The sequence below is a fragment of the Falco peregrinus genome, chromosome 4 (assembly GCF_023634155.1).
Source record: "Falco peregrinus isolate bFalPer1 chromosome 4, bFalPer1.pri, whole genome shotgun sequence".
NCBI lineage: Eukaryota > Metazoa > Chordata > Aves > Falconiformes > Falconidae > Falco > Falco peregrinus.
The window spans coordinates 60,418,336-60,432,832 of record NC_073724.1 but is presented as its reverse complement, the minus strand read 5'-3'; the positions used below and the strand labels follow the sequence as shown (position 1 = coordinate 60,432,832).

General features: G+C 35.9%; 1 protein-coding gene across 1 annotated transcript in view; it reads right to left on the bottom strand.

Moving 5' to 3' along the window:
- Positions 1 to 14,497, bottom strand: part of NALF1 (NALCN channel auxiliary factor 1) — a 490,070-nt gene that overhangs the window by 376,768 nt on the left and 98,805 nt on the right. The gene's annotated exons all lie outside the window — the stretch shown is intronic.

Here is a 14,497-nt window from a genome sequence, read left to right as displayed (position 1 = left end):
ATTATGCAAACACATGTCTCCTAGATTGTTGAAACTGTCATCTGAATAAGAAAGAACCTCGGTCTTCAGAGTCACAAAATATTTTTGGAAAACTTAGACCTTTGGGCCAATTTTGTTGAAGTAACAATTCTGCTGCTCTGGTTGCCTTTGGCAAAGAAAACAATGCATGAGAAAATGTACAGATTATTCTATATTGCCTATTATCTGCATACACATGGTGATTGAGCTAGCTGTTTCTTAGGCATTCTCAGTTTCTTAGGCATTGAGTATTTAAAAATATTAATAAAGCAAAATCCTGTCTCCTGGTGTGTGTATTATGCTGTTCAAACTATTTGAGTGACAGCTGATATTATTAACAAAAGTAAATTATCAAGTCTTTCACATAGTAAAAGACTTTGCAAGATAGATGGTAACCAAATAAGGTCAATTCTCATTCTATCAGCAGTTGTTAAAAAATACTTAAAACACAATACTTGTCTATTATGTCTTTCTTACATGGTAATGGAAGGAGAGCTTGAATCTTAGCTTTCCATGCTTTTATTCCTAATACAGAGAAAAGTAAAAAATAGTAGCAGCACAGAAAGTTTCTCCCTCCCATCTGCCAAAGTAAGTAAAAGCCACTATTCAGATCATTTCATTTAGGCCTTAATCTTTTGCCATTTTCTACATTTTCTATTCCTGTGAAACAGCTAATATTTTTCAACTCTGTCATTTTATACCAACAAAACACTATAATTTCCCATGCTTCCTTATCTTTCCCCCCACACCCATCTATATTAATTTTGAATAGACTGTGTGAAATTCACCCATCTGCTACTTCTGTTTAACTCGGATGCTGCTGATTTTACATAGTGGTTTCTGATATTCATTTGAAAAACAAAGACAAGGGCTGGAAGCCTGAATTTATCTGTCTACTAACAAGCTGTCTGTAAAGACATCAGTTTATACAGTTTTTAACAGAGAAAGAGTATTCCTAACAGCATCCTCTAGCTCTGTTAAAAGTGATATATTTTTTTTTAGTATTTCTCACACAGAAGGAATTAGGAATAAGAAAAGATTATTTAGTCTTAGATGGTTTACTTCTTGAAATCATCATGAATTGCCACAAAAAATCTCATGCTATTAATGGTTGTTTTAGCACTTTGTGCATATTGATGAAAAAAACAGCGGTCAAGATTATTTAACATTATTTTGGTTTAGATTATCAGATGGTTTTTGTAACATGGCAACCAGATGTTGTTTATATGTATAAAATAACTGATTAGATCGATATATTGACTTTTTTTTTTTTTTTTAATCCAGGGGGTGCAATGACTCTGAAGACTGTACAGTAAAAGACCTCTAAAAAAATCCAGTTGCAAATGTCATTTGGGACTTAAAAATCAGTATCAAAATTTACATATATATATACACAGACAAGCACACACATATAGTATGTATGTATATAGTACACAGCTATTTGTTTTCTCTTTTTTTCAGATGTGTTTTGATCTGGTGACCAGTTTCATACTGTGGTGAAATTGTACTGGCTCTCCAACTGGTCCAACTCAGATGTCTCTAATTGCATGTTTTTGCTCCTTATAGCAAGGTAAATCACTACAGCAAAATTCTTTTTACATAAAACCCAGATTAGATTATATGACACAACAGCAACAAAAAGCCATTATTTTTAAATAAGAGATTTCAGTTCATTCATTTCTGCTATCAGTAACAGTGATTCATATCCAAATAAAAAGTTATTTGTCAATAAATCAAAAATTAAAAGAGAATCTAATTGAGTTGTGTAGCTTCTCTTGTTCATAAAGAGCTTATGGTGCCTGATCTTAAAACCATGGGATATTTTACTCAACTAAAATTCTGTTTTGTGAGGTTGAATCTTGCCCCAGCTGGGGTAAGAATGCAGCACTACATTAGAAACTAATGGATTGATTAAAAAAATATATACAGTTATACATATGATGACTATGAATATTTTGGTGAAGTCAAAGCCTAAGTTTTACCATTTGGAACCAAAGTAACCAGTTAAAGCAGTCTGTATGACAGACGTGATAGTTAATAAGTATGTCTGACAAAGAAAAAAGTTTGCACTGTGCAGACCTACTCACCAGTATAAAAAGACTTGGAAAGATAATATTTTTCTTCACCTACTTTAGCTGTATAAAAACTACATAGTGTTTTGTGAAACTTTTTAGTGCATTTAAGTTTTTCTCCCTTATATTCACATTGATTGCAATCACATTATTGCTCCACACCCTAAGTATAACTGATTTTGAAGGGATTTTTTTTTTTTTATCCAATCCATTTTTGAGAATAATTTGGTTTCTCTGTAGTTTCTGTATTGAAGTTTATGATCTTGAAATACATATTTGAATTAAAGAATCTGATTTCTAAAGGGTAAGATTAATTCCACAGCAAATCAGTTTAGTGGTGCAAATATATTCACCTGCTCCTTTGCTTGAAAACCTCTCACAGACGCATTCACTATCTGGGATTTTGCAGGTTTGTAAGTACTTTTCTGTCAAGATTTACTGGAAAAATGAGATAACAGTATTTCAGCATAACTGCATTAAACAACTTTGCTCACTCTTTCTTGATGACAAAATAGATGAGAACAAAAAGGACAATCTGAAGTTCCTTCTGGTTTTGTTTTACTGGGGGCTTTAAATCATGTGTGAGTTAATTTAGCCCTCAAAAATACTGCTAATTTTCCTTTTTTTTTTTTGTTCTTCACAATAACTAGTTCATCACTTAGAAAATTTACTTCCCTTGCATATATTTGTGAATTGTTTTTTTCAGCTATGTGCCATTACACGAAATAAGGGATTGACTTATCTGTGTATATTAGAGGTCTACACCTAATCAGCCACCCAGGACATTAATCGTTAAATTTAAATTCGTTGGGGATTTAGGAATGGTGACAGATTTATTTTGCCAAATTGTCAGCCAGGCAGAAACGAGGAGTAAGAGGGAAGAAAAAAAATCTGGATTGCCAAGGTTACCCCAAAACCAGCTTTCCCTGTGACAGCGATTTCCTCCAGCAGGCTCCCCACTGCCTGCCTGTAGCAGGGGACCTGTTGAGTTTTTGTCCCCGATGGCACAATGCTGATCCTGATCTGTTCAACTAGCGTGACACTAAGCTGGCAGCTGTGCCAACAGCCACCTCGCAGGAGCAGCAATGTGGGGCTGACACAACGCTGCGACCCCGGGCAGTGCCTCCCAAACTGGGATGACGTTATTCATCAGTGCCGGTACCCTTCCCCAGTAGCACCATGGGATGACGTTATTCATCAGTGCCGGTACCCTTCCCCAGTAGCACCATGCCTGTGGCTACCACTGGAGTGGGACAGGGGAAACATCAGGCTACATGCTGAATTGTTTTAAGACAACTGAGTTTTCTCCAAGACTTTTTTGAGACTTCTTCTCTCAGTTTTGCAAAAGTGAGTTCATTAAAAGCTGAAGCCTCCCTGATGAAAAATGGCTCCTTCCTTCCTCTGTACTTCAATTTGTACTTGAAAATAGCAGTGATAAAAAAGTCTTCCCAGATTGTTTCATTGGTGTCAGAGTAGGAAACTATCTGAAGTAAAAATAACATACCTTTTAAAATATTTTCTTCTCTTTCAACTAGCTTTGCAGCTGCTCTTCTGTTGGACTGAAGTGAATTTATAAAATACATGTCACTAATATGAATTAAATTGCACGAGAGGAATTTTTTGCCCAAGAACCCTCAGAAAGTGGAAACACATCAAGCTGCTCCATCACTTTGGGAGCACACAATTAATTATTAGTCTGGGGAAAAAAGAATGAAATCTCTGCTTCTACACAACCTGTCGCAACTATTTCTTTGATAGCTAATGATGAAAATGGATCCAAGAATTAAGACTGTCAGCAAAACTGTTTTGCCTAAGTTAAGTTTTTCTTCCACTTCCAGAAATAATTCTGAGATTAAGCAATATTAAAGATTTCCATGTATATTGCATTAAGTACAATTAGACATCCCCACCCAATTAGCATCTTACTAAAGAAACAAGTTTCTTAAATTGTTATATCAATCAAATATTCATTTTTTATTTCCAGAAATACACCATCAGTTGTGAATGTGTGTTGTGACTTTACTTACTGTGAAAAGTTAGCAAAAATGGAAAATATATTATGAATTAAAAAAAAGTATTTCTATTTTCTGAATGGAAAGTTATTATTTTTATTTAGATTACCAGGTTCTACACAGAATTCATCTCATCTGTCCCGTTTCTTTTTAATTTCATCTAGCTACTCTTTTGAACTGGAGAGGAATTTGTTTGGTTTGTTGTGATTAAGTACCTACCTTTCAGACAACTGATGCTAATTTTGCCATTTGCAACCCACCCTCTGATTACTTTTTGATGCATTGAGGATATATAAATACTGGTTAAAAGACTAATCTCGACTGCAGCCTGAAGCGTGACTGTAGCTTACTTTCAGCTTTAAATGGGTTTGGGAATTGCTTGCAGCACAGCTGCTGTGCCATCACCTGTGCCGCAGACCCCACGTACCCTGAAGCAGCCCAGTATTTCAGCAACTGCAGCATGCAATGAGCAGCATGCAATGTTTCTCCAGTCACACCTCCAAAGGCAAATGAAGAACAACTGAACTACAAGTGAGATCAAAAGTTTAGCTGAAGAAATCTTGCTTTAGCCATGTGTTGAAATATCAGGATTTCAGACACTGGTTTGGGGGAGTTGGAGGATTTTCTGAAGAATACCCACCACATAAACAGACATGGCTCTGGGGAAAGATGAGAGCCTTGACCCTCTCAGTGTTAGACTACTACACAATCAGTATTTCATTTCTTTGGATAGCCAAGCAGTCAAGCTTGTGCATAGCAATCCTAGCCAAGACAATGAAATCACTGGCAGCTCAGCAGATATTTCCTGATGGCCCTTACTGCTCTATGGAGCAGAGCAATGCAAAATCAAACAGATGTGACTGAAATGTTTCACTAAAGGAAGGTTCTGTCCTCTGTAGTGTATAGTGTTCATGAGTATGATGGGAAGAGAGGCAGAGAAGAAAAGTCCTTCAGATTTGTTAATAACAAATACAGTTTACAAAGTACCAAGAATGCCGTGGCTGCATGGAGGATTTGTAGCCAACCTCTCCAAGTTCAAACATCAGTGAATATGACAACACCTCTGAGTGCTTTGGTACATCTGGTATGTAACTCTGTGACTTCTACCAAACTCTTCCTGGCAGAAGAGATGAAAATGAAGAAGCCAAGTGGCTCATCCCAATTCAAAGCAGATAAATCCAACAGACAAATTGCCGTAAGCGGCAAGTAATCCTTGAGTGGGTTACTGCAAGTCCCCTGTGCAAAATCCTGCTAGACAACAGAATTAAGGAAAAGAGAAGGAAAGAAGGCACTACCTTTTGTTAAATAACTACAGCATATGTCCACACGATGCATGGTGGTTATTCAGGACTATAAAAGCAAATCCAGCCTCCCTAATCATTTAGCTAGCTTATTCTGCAATTAATTCAGACTTCAAAAAAATCACAATTGATATTCCTGTACTACTTTCTTCAGTCTGGGAAGCACACTGTCAGCTCTGAGGGGTGTCACAACTCATACAGAGACAGGGTTTGGGGACTTGGGGAAAGCTCCTTCCAACTCCGTGTAGTGTGTTTATCCTCTGTACCACCCCTCCCCATGCACACATGCTCTGGGAAGGGATGAAACCTGTGGGAAGGAGGTGGGAGAGGAGGGTACACAAGAGTGGGAGGCAAGGCAGGATCATCTCACATAACTTGTTCCCCAAAAGGTAGGTGTGGAGGCCTGAATTAGTCACCCAGCCTCCCTATATCTCTCTATGTCTCCTTGTTGGCCTAAACAGAGGTTTTGAACACTATCTCATGTCTGGGCATTTACTGTGACCAGGCAAATGCCACCAGTAGTTTCAGGATCTTGGTTAGGAGGTGTGAGGAGTGGGGTTCAGAGTTGTCATATGGCTGCTTATACCCAGGACACGAATCACCTTAGAAGATTTAAGGTTACCATTTGAAGCACTGATGGGAGCAGGGGGGTCCAGAGGTAAAGCAGCTCTGCGGAGGGGACTCCCCTGAGAGAGGAAGACACTTCTGAAAATCCCCTTCCTTCCATAGCTAAAGGTTTGCAAACAAGTATTTAGCATCATGGAGGATAGTCTGAACAACATATTTTGTTTATTCACGTGTTTTTCTTGTTAGCTGCTTTTACCAAAAATAACACAGTTATCAGAAAAGTTTGTTTGTCATAGATTTATTGTAACAAAACTCAGGCTAGATATTTACAATTTTTGCTCAGACCACCTGGCAAACTGAGCAAATAGATATAATACCTTTGCAGCATAATTGACAGAAACTCCCAGACCACAGTAACACAGTAGTATGGATCTGTACCTGATTAACTTGGTTTTAGCAGTAAGCTATTGAATTCGAAGCCTTCAAAATTTGGTCCACAAAATTCAGATTGATGACTAGGAGCCTGGAATAGTTTGAAAATGTGACTAATCAGCCCAGGATTACATGTGGATGCATAAATAAATTTGGACAAATACAGGAAAAAGTTTACAAAGAAAAGTAGAACTGTATTTTAATATATTGTTTAAAAAAATATATTAAAATTTAATAATATTTTAAGTCACGTGTAGAAAGATCTTCACAATTGTTGCTTGTGAAGTTAACAAGCCTATCCCAAGAAGCCTGATCTAGGACTCCTTAACCTTGGCTAAAAACCTGCACCTGTGCAAAAACAGCTGTGAAGTGCTGCTCTTCCCATTTTGTAGTTTCTGGCCCCCACACTGTATATGATACACACAAGTGAAAGGTGAAGTAGAATCAAGTACAGAAACTGTGCAGGCTAGTAGTAAAATACTGGCTAAGTACAAGTTTTAATCTTAACAGCAGAAAAAAAGATTAATGTTGATCTATCAGAGGGCTGCCTATAAAGCCCATTGAACTTCAAACACCAGAAAATGACTTTATTGTCCATACCAGACAGGAAACCTTATTTCATTGTTCCAGAAACTGACAGAAGGCATAGGAATGTCACAACTAATGGAAAAAATACATAGGTAATACATTCTATTTTTCAAAGGTCTATATAATAAAACCTTAGTTCCTCAGCCCTTTGATATAGTAAAGTCACATATGAGCCACTAGATGAAACAGGGTCTATCCACAAACAAATTAACCCTGAATCACTAATATTGACTTGAATGGAATCAGGTCAAACTCCAAATCCTGGAAAAATACTTTTTCTACTTCTGTTCATAGACCTTTTTCTTCACAAGTTCTTTGAAGTTTAGGTACCTCTTATTCCCATGAAACACAAAATTTAAACATATTGCAAGTTTCAGAGTTTTGGACTTTTTGAAGATATATGATGGTAAGAAACATAGGGTTTTAAAACTGTAATGTCAAAACAGTCAGCAATTTAAACTAGTTTCTGTAAACAATTAATTTTTGTGATTTTAGAAATGTTATTTCTGGCTATGTAGTCAGTTATGCAGCCATTTTTTTCCCTTAATGCAGTTTGATGACAGGAAATAACCCTGTGGGAATTGCCAGTAGAGCAGGGAATAAAGAAAAGGAGAGAATATAAATATGAAGGTATTTTCATTTCACAGGAATTAAATATGGTGCCCATGAATAAATATTTGAATAGCATTGTTAATACAATGCAATAAGAGCTCTCTGGTGGCAAAAAATAATCATTACATTGCATCTCATTGTTTTACAGGCAATAAGGGGGGGCTGACCTGCACATTTCCCACTTCACTTGAAAATACAGGGAAACTGTGTTTTCAAGAATATGTTTTTTAACTGTGGGGTTTTTTTCCTGTTAAGAATTTTAACTTAATAGATTCTGCGCTTCTAGTGAAAAAAAAAAAAAAAAAGTACTAGAAATGACATTGAAGTGTCTGAGTTGTACTTTTCTACTGAAGCTTTATCAGTGTTCATAGAACAGTTGCAACTTATCTGTAAAAAAGCAAATGATATGAGTTCTCCAGACCAATGGCAGCTAATTTTTGCCAAGAACAGAAAACTTACATCAGCTTAAGTATGCCAAAGTATTTGCTTGCAAAGTGATCAAGGCTGAATGACTTTAATGCATGCTCCTGAGGAGATGCAAAACCTCAGTGGGTGTAGACTCTGGATGCCTACTTGTAATGCAATATTTCCTTCAAAAAATATAGGGTTTGTGTCCTACAAACTACAGCAATGTTAGCATGCACAGTTAAAAGCGTCACTCACATTTAAACAACACTTCAGTGAACTTGCTATATGTAGATTTACTTCTTTTTTTTCCTTATCCAAAAAAAATTTGCAAATAAAGAAAAGAGACCAACAGTTTTCTCCTTGAAAGTAACTGGAGAGGAGTCCAGATTTTGCTGAATGAAAACCAACTCCTCTGCTATCTGGTCGCACATCTTTAGCTCATCCATTCACACATTTCCCAAGATTTCTCTACCTTTCAGTATCTAAAAGTGCACAAAATACAAGTGTGATAAGTAGCAACAAATATCTCATATTGCAGTCAGTGAAACATCTGCCTTGGCTGCGAAAGTGAAACAAAGTATATAGTATTGAAACTGGCCACTTTCACATAGATTGCAAAGACATATGCTCCACCCAGAAATTCCTAAAAAAAAAAAATATCTTACAAATTCAAGTTCCTCACATAGTCCAAAATTCTTTTCATCCACTTGCTTTTAGCACTTGCTTACACTGCTAGCTGATTCCTTCTCTAAATCACAGTGTTCTCCCTAATGATGGCCTCCATTGCTATCATTATTACCAATATCTGTGTGGATAGAAACATGAATAATGGATGGAGTCAAATGTGTTAGAAATCCAGCCAAAAAATGAAAGAAACAAACAAAAACCCAGAAATCTTTCTTGTCTTGCTGAGCTTTATAGCCTTTGCATGACATTAAAAATTCAAACCAAAACAAATTTTACCTTTTTCACTGTTTATTTTATTAGGCATGAAAATCTAATTACCCACCTCAATTTTAGAATAATGGAATTTGTAATTCATACATTGAAAATCAGTGTTTTTTATATATACATAGTTAAAATACATTTGTTACTGTTTGAGGAGTGAAAGCTCACATAAGCTGCAAAAAAGACTCTGATAAAATGTCTGGTTTGGGACACAGAGTGTTCTCGGTCAGCCTCTTTGCCTAAGAAGGGATGGGATGTAAGTCAGACAGTTTTTCCAGCTGTCTGGAAAAAGAACTTGATTTCAGGAAATGCTGTAAGCCTCCTTTTTGTCTTCAGTTTGAGGAAAGGAATAGAACGAGTGTCCATAGCACTTAATACATTACTGAGGGGAAGCAAACTCATAATTTCTGTCCAGTGAAAATTTCTCATTTCATAATGATCGGTCAGCCTTCCCTGTGGTGGCTTATAGGGAACTTCAGCCCTCCCTAGGAACCTCCAACATGGCTCTCTGAGCAATATTCTGCTCCCTTCTCTCCCCAGTATATATACAGTTAGTTATATGTGTTATATAGTTAATATGAGAATGCATATTTTTTATTAATTTATTTGAAATTATTGTAACACAGAATAGAGTGTGAAAACCAGCATTATTACAGAAGGTCAAAACAAAGAATGAGACTGAAAGCAAACTTTCAGGAATGAATGAGAGTTGCTGCACCTTGGCTCAAAGTATGAAGACTGTCTTTCAATTAGCTGCATCACTCACAGCAAACTCCATGCATTACTTAGAAAGCATACAAAAATGAAAATAAAGATCTGCCTATTGATAAAGTAATTTAAACCTGATAATATAAGGCAGGTTTTGTTTTCAAAGTATTTTAAAGTATGTTTCTTACTCCCCAGTGACATTTCAAAGAAACTTAACATGATGTTTAATTATTGTTGATTTGTTTTTCTGTATACAATCAACAGCACATTTCTTAGAATGTGTTTGTCTGATAAAATGTAATTCATGCTTGGAATATTAATATGCAAGAAGGGAAATTGTCACCAAAGATAAGGACCCAGAACATTACTCATGAATCTAATATTTGTTCTGAGAGAGAAGTAATGCAAAGCAACAAAAAGCATATTGAGATGTATTACAATTTCTATAAAGTAGTTGACATGGCAGATTAAAAAGAAAAGAAAAAAAAAATTAAAAATTGTGCAGAATGAAATTTGGAGTTCTTCCAGCTGAAACATTTAAATATCAATTTAGAATGATCTGAGGTTAGATGTGGGAAAGAGAAGGGTCTTGTTAGCAATGTCACAAAGATTTGATGTGACTCATGCAAAAAAGGATTAATTTGCAATCCTAGCACTTTTAAAAAGAAAAAAAAAAATTCTTTCACTTACTAGTGAATGGAATGGAAAAGTAAAATGCTGTAAACAAAAAAAAAGGCTGGTTTAAAAATAAAGATTCCTTTTTATTGCAAGCTAACGTTGACTTGAAGGTGTTGTGGTAATTCACCATGATGTTGGGTTTTTTTAATAAAAACTGAAATACTGGCAAACTAGCATGAATCTAGGATCTGCAGCTTTCAGTAAAATTATCTGTCATAAGACAAAAATCACAAGAAGTGGCAATAAAACTATTAAGATAGGCTGAATTGTATTAGGTACTGGATGTTACATAGAAAAGAATCACCTTTTTTTTCCTGTGTATATTTGCTACAGTCTCAGAAAGAAAATAAGTTTGAGAATGTTTCTTTTACATGGAAAACTATAAAACTCTAATACAGGAGCATTACGGTTTAAATATGAACACTGGGAAAAAGCACAAATTCACAGCTGCTTTGCAGAATTTGTGTATGCAAATATGTAGTTCTTGAAAGATACACGTCTCTAGTCTGAAATGATAATACCTATTTCTCAAAGCAATATTGCAAATGGTACCGGGGGCCAAGATTCATGTGCTTCTGTTTTTCTATCTATAAAAGAAGCTTTAAGAGGTGTCACATATATTACAAGTTGCAAAGTCCATATAATATGTTTTAAAGATTTAAGCTCCTAGATTTAAGTATAAGTGTGGTTTTGGTACATATATTACAACTGAAAATTATTATTTAGCTGTAATTTTGCAATGCCCATTCAAACATCATTAGCCTGCTGGTGCATATGTTGAAATTTATGTTACACAAGGAATTTATTATAATGAATTTAACTCCAAGATAAAGTTCTCCAATTCTTAAAGGTGTTGAATTCAAGCACCCTGTTGGCTGATTTTAGACTTTTTATTGTTTGACAAGTCTCTTGTATACTTTCTCTCTTAATGCATTTGCTACACCAAACTGTTCTTTCAAAAACAACAACAAACACCTAATTAATAGCATCACAGTCTCTGGGATACCTGCACTTTGATCTGGCTAATTGTGTTACAGCATAGGAATCTGTCAGTTCAAAATTATTTCATATTATGAACTGAAGATCCATTTTGTACATAGGAAGTTTGTGTATAAATTTGTGTATGCTCCCAGCCTGAGTCCCTGAAAGCCTGCATAGTCTGTCTTTGAGATGTGGCTGGAGTATAAAGAAGTCATAGGTTTTAGTGGTCATTAAGAGGTGAGAAAGAGAATCACTTATTACGATAGCCTTATATCTAAACAGCGATGATGGATTTTATTTTTTCCCCATTGGCTTGGAAGTCTTTTTTTTTCTTTAAGCAATACTACCTTTCTTTACCCTCCAGATGTGTAGCTCTATATGTGTATCACCACCTCCAATTATTCTGTTTTCCCTTTTGGATCCTCTTCCTGACTCAAGACCATGATAAAACTCTCTCTTGATAATGGTAACAATGCCTAAAGGAGTGTTTGATACCCACATACAGAATGAAGGATGCTGATACAATCCTGGATGCCTTAGGTACTTATGACTCACAAGGACAGCCTTATTAGAGTCCACTGTTGTTTACATCAGCAACAAAGTCAGTTGGCATCAAAGAAAAGAGAACAATGATGTACGTCACAAAACAGGATGAAAATAGAAAAGGCAGATGGACAGTAAGAGAAAGTGAAATGCAGTTAAGAATGAGTGCATAGCCAGAATGCCCATGAGTATCGTATACTTTAGCTACCAAGCTCTTACTCTTTAACATTCTTCCTCACTCGGTACGTTTGTGCTACAGTTTCCTCTTTAACAAGTGACAGCAAATCTCCTCAGTGTGCTTATGGACTGCTCCACAGTTTTACAAGCACAAGGCATATTCTTTCTCAAGTCTCTTCCCCATACCATGCTAATCAAGAGTTGCTACCTGTGTGCAGAAGTATACACATTCTCTCTTACAGCAGTAGCCCACAGGTCTATAACATATATTACAGCATCCTTAGTTCTTTAAGTCCTGTTTATACACTACTTCCCAGAAAATATATAAGACCATTATTCCACAGTAGTGTAAAACCACTGTTGTCATGGCTACATAAGCTACAAGCCAGCGGTACCCTTCTGTAAGTTTATAATCATGATTCAGAGAAACTGGTCTTTATTGTATCTGCAATATACGATACCGTTACCATGTCTTTGTCATTGATATATGTCCTAGTGATACTATTCCTTGGTTGTGTCTTCCTTTAAATCCTACTTGAAGAAACTGTTGGCTTACACTCCTGCTCTCAGTAAAGTCATCTAAAACTGCCTCAGCCAACTTGATTTCATCAATTAGAATAGCAGCAGTCAATTATATCAATTGCAATAACAGTATCTGGGTCTACATGTTTACACCAGGCCAGGGCTGGAAATAAATGCATATCCAATGAGTGAACTGGTTCTTCAAGACTCTTTTGATGTCTAAAATTATACTTCAGTAGAATCTAGACACTGAATTCCAAGAAAACAGTGCACTGGCTCCAAGTTCTGGAGGTCACTGCAGACTAGAGATACCTATAATCACTTGGCACCTCTTCTTGGCATGAGGGCTTCCTCAGTGCAGATGTTCCAACTGCCATAAAATTTCTGTGTGTGGAGTATTATGACCAGAGGGTTCAGTTCAAATGGGTTCAGTTCTTTCAGCTCCCCAAACCACTGAGCTCCAGACAAAGTGCAGCAGCCAGAGCCACTTATGTCCAGAATATAGCTAGAAGAGACAGCCCTGCTCACATTCTACATTAGGTAATTTTCCAATGGTAGTGCTACTTAACGATATATCTATTTAATGCTATTCCTGTCTCTGATCTACTGAGAGTGTCGTAGCCACAAGCTGACAGAAACACCCAGAAACTGGAACCACATCTTCAGCCATTTGCAGTTAAGTGCTCTGTCCATCTCAGTTATTCGTGGATGAGATACTTACACCATTTGAAAGCAAGGGCTTTAGCAGAGTTTTAAGTTATATTAAAAACTGATGGCTGATTGTGTCTCCACACACAGGGAATTCTGATGCATATTGAAAATCATGTTGAGTCAGGAGGCACCTCAAAAATGGAATAAAGGATTCAGTCCAGGGAGATAGGCAAAATACCTCAGAGGCAGGGCATATAATGAAAGGTGGCCATAGCTGCACCCATTCATTTCAGTGCACCATCTGTGACAGTCCTTAGTTTTCCTAAGTAACAAGGGCTTTTAAAAATATTTGGTGACAGAAAATAAAACTGATTCAAGTGGTCATGATTGATTTCCTATGTCATTTTTTAAAAATTAAATAATAAAACAAATTAGTAATCAATGTGTTTGATTTCAAAAGGGAAAATGGAGAAAGGTTACTCAGCAGAATTAAAAGAACTAAAGAAAACAGGAACCTACATTCAGAAATTACCTTAAATTTCTAAAATCAGAGCTTAAAATCCTTGTGGGAACTGCATTTCATCCAAGATGAGAAGTAGGTTAACAAGGAGAAAGGATGTGTCTAAAATCAAAGTTAATGCAGATGTTCTCAGAAAGATAAACAAGTATTACTCTAGATTTCAAGAAGAATGACGAATGAAAGAATTTTCTGACAGCTTCTAGGAAAAGCTGTTTTCATATATATTTCCCATGTATGTATTAGCCTCATCAACATTTCCTCATCAAATGAAAATTACTTTATAAACACTGATACTCAATATACTACTATGAAAATGAACATATTCTCAATGATCCTTCTCTATTTCACCCATTTGAGGAATAACATATTTAGTCTGACTTCTTATATAAAATATGAAATTTCTGAGTTTCAGGTTTAGAGGACATAGACAATTATTACCTAGAGAGTGAATGACATAGTTGTCACTTCAGGATTGCATTTCCCAGACAATCATTTCCAGCACAATGCAATTATGATCGAAAGTACTTCAGATCCTGAAAGTCTGGGTTTTTTCCTTAGGTCTTCAGTTACGTGTTTGTGGTTTAATATATTAAAGGTTATTTTTTTTTCACTGTTTCATAAAAATATTGTTGTTATTAAAATATATTTTGTATGTAATCATTCCATAAGTCAGATGTGACATTCTCGTGGTTTATTATACAATAAAAATTTCATTATCAAAAGTTAAGATCTGAAAGAGTATCATTAAAGAAATAATGA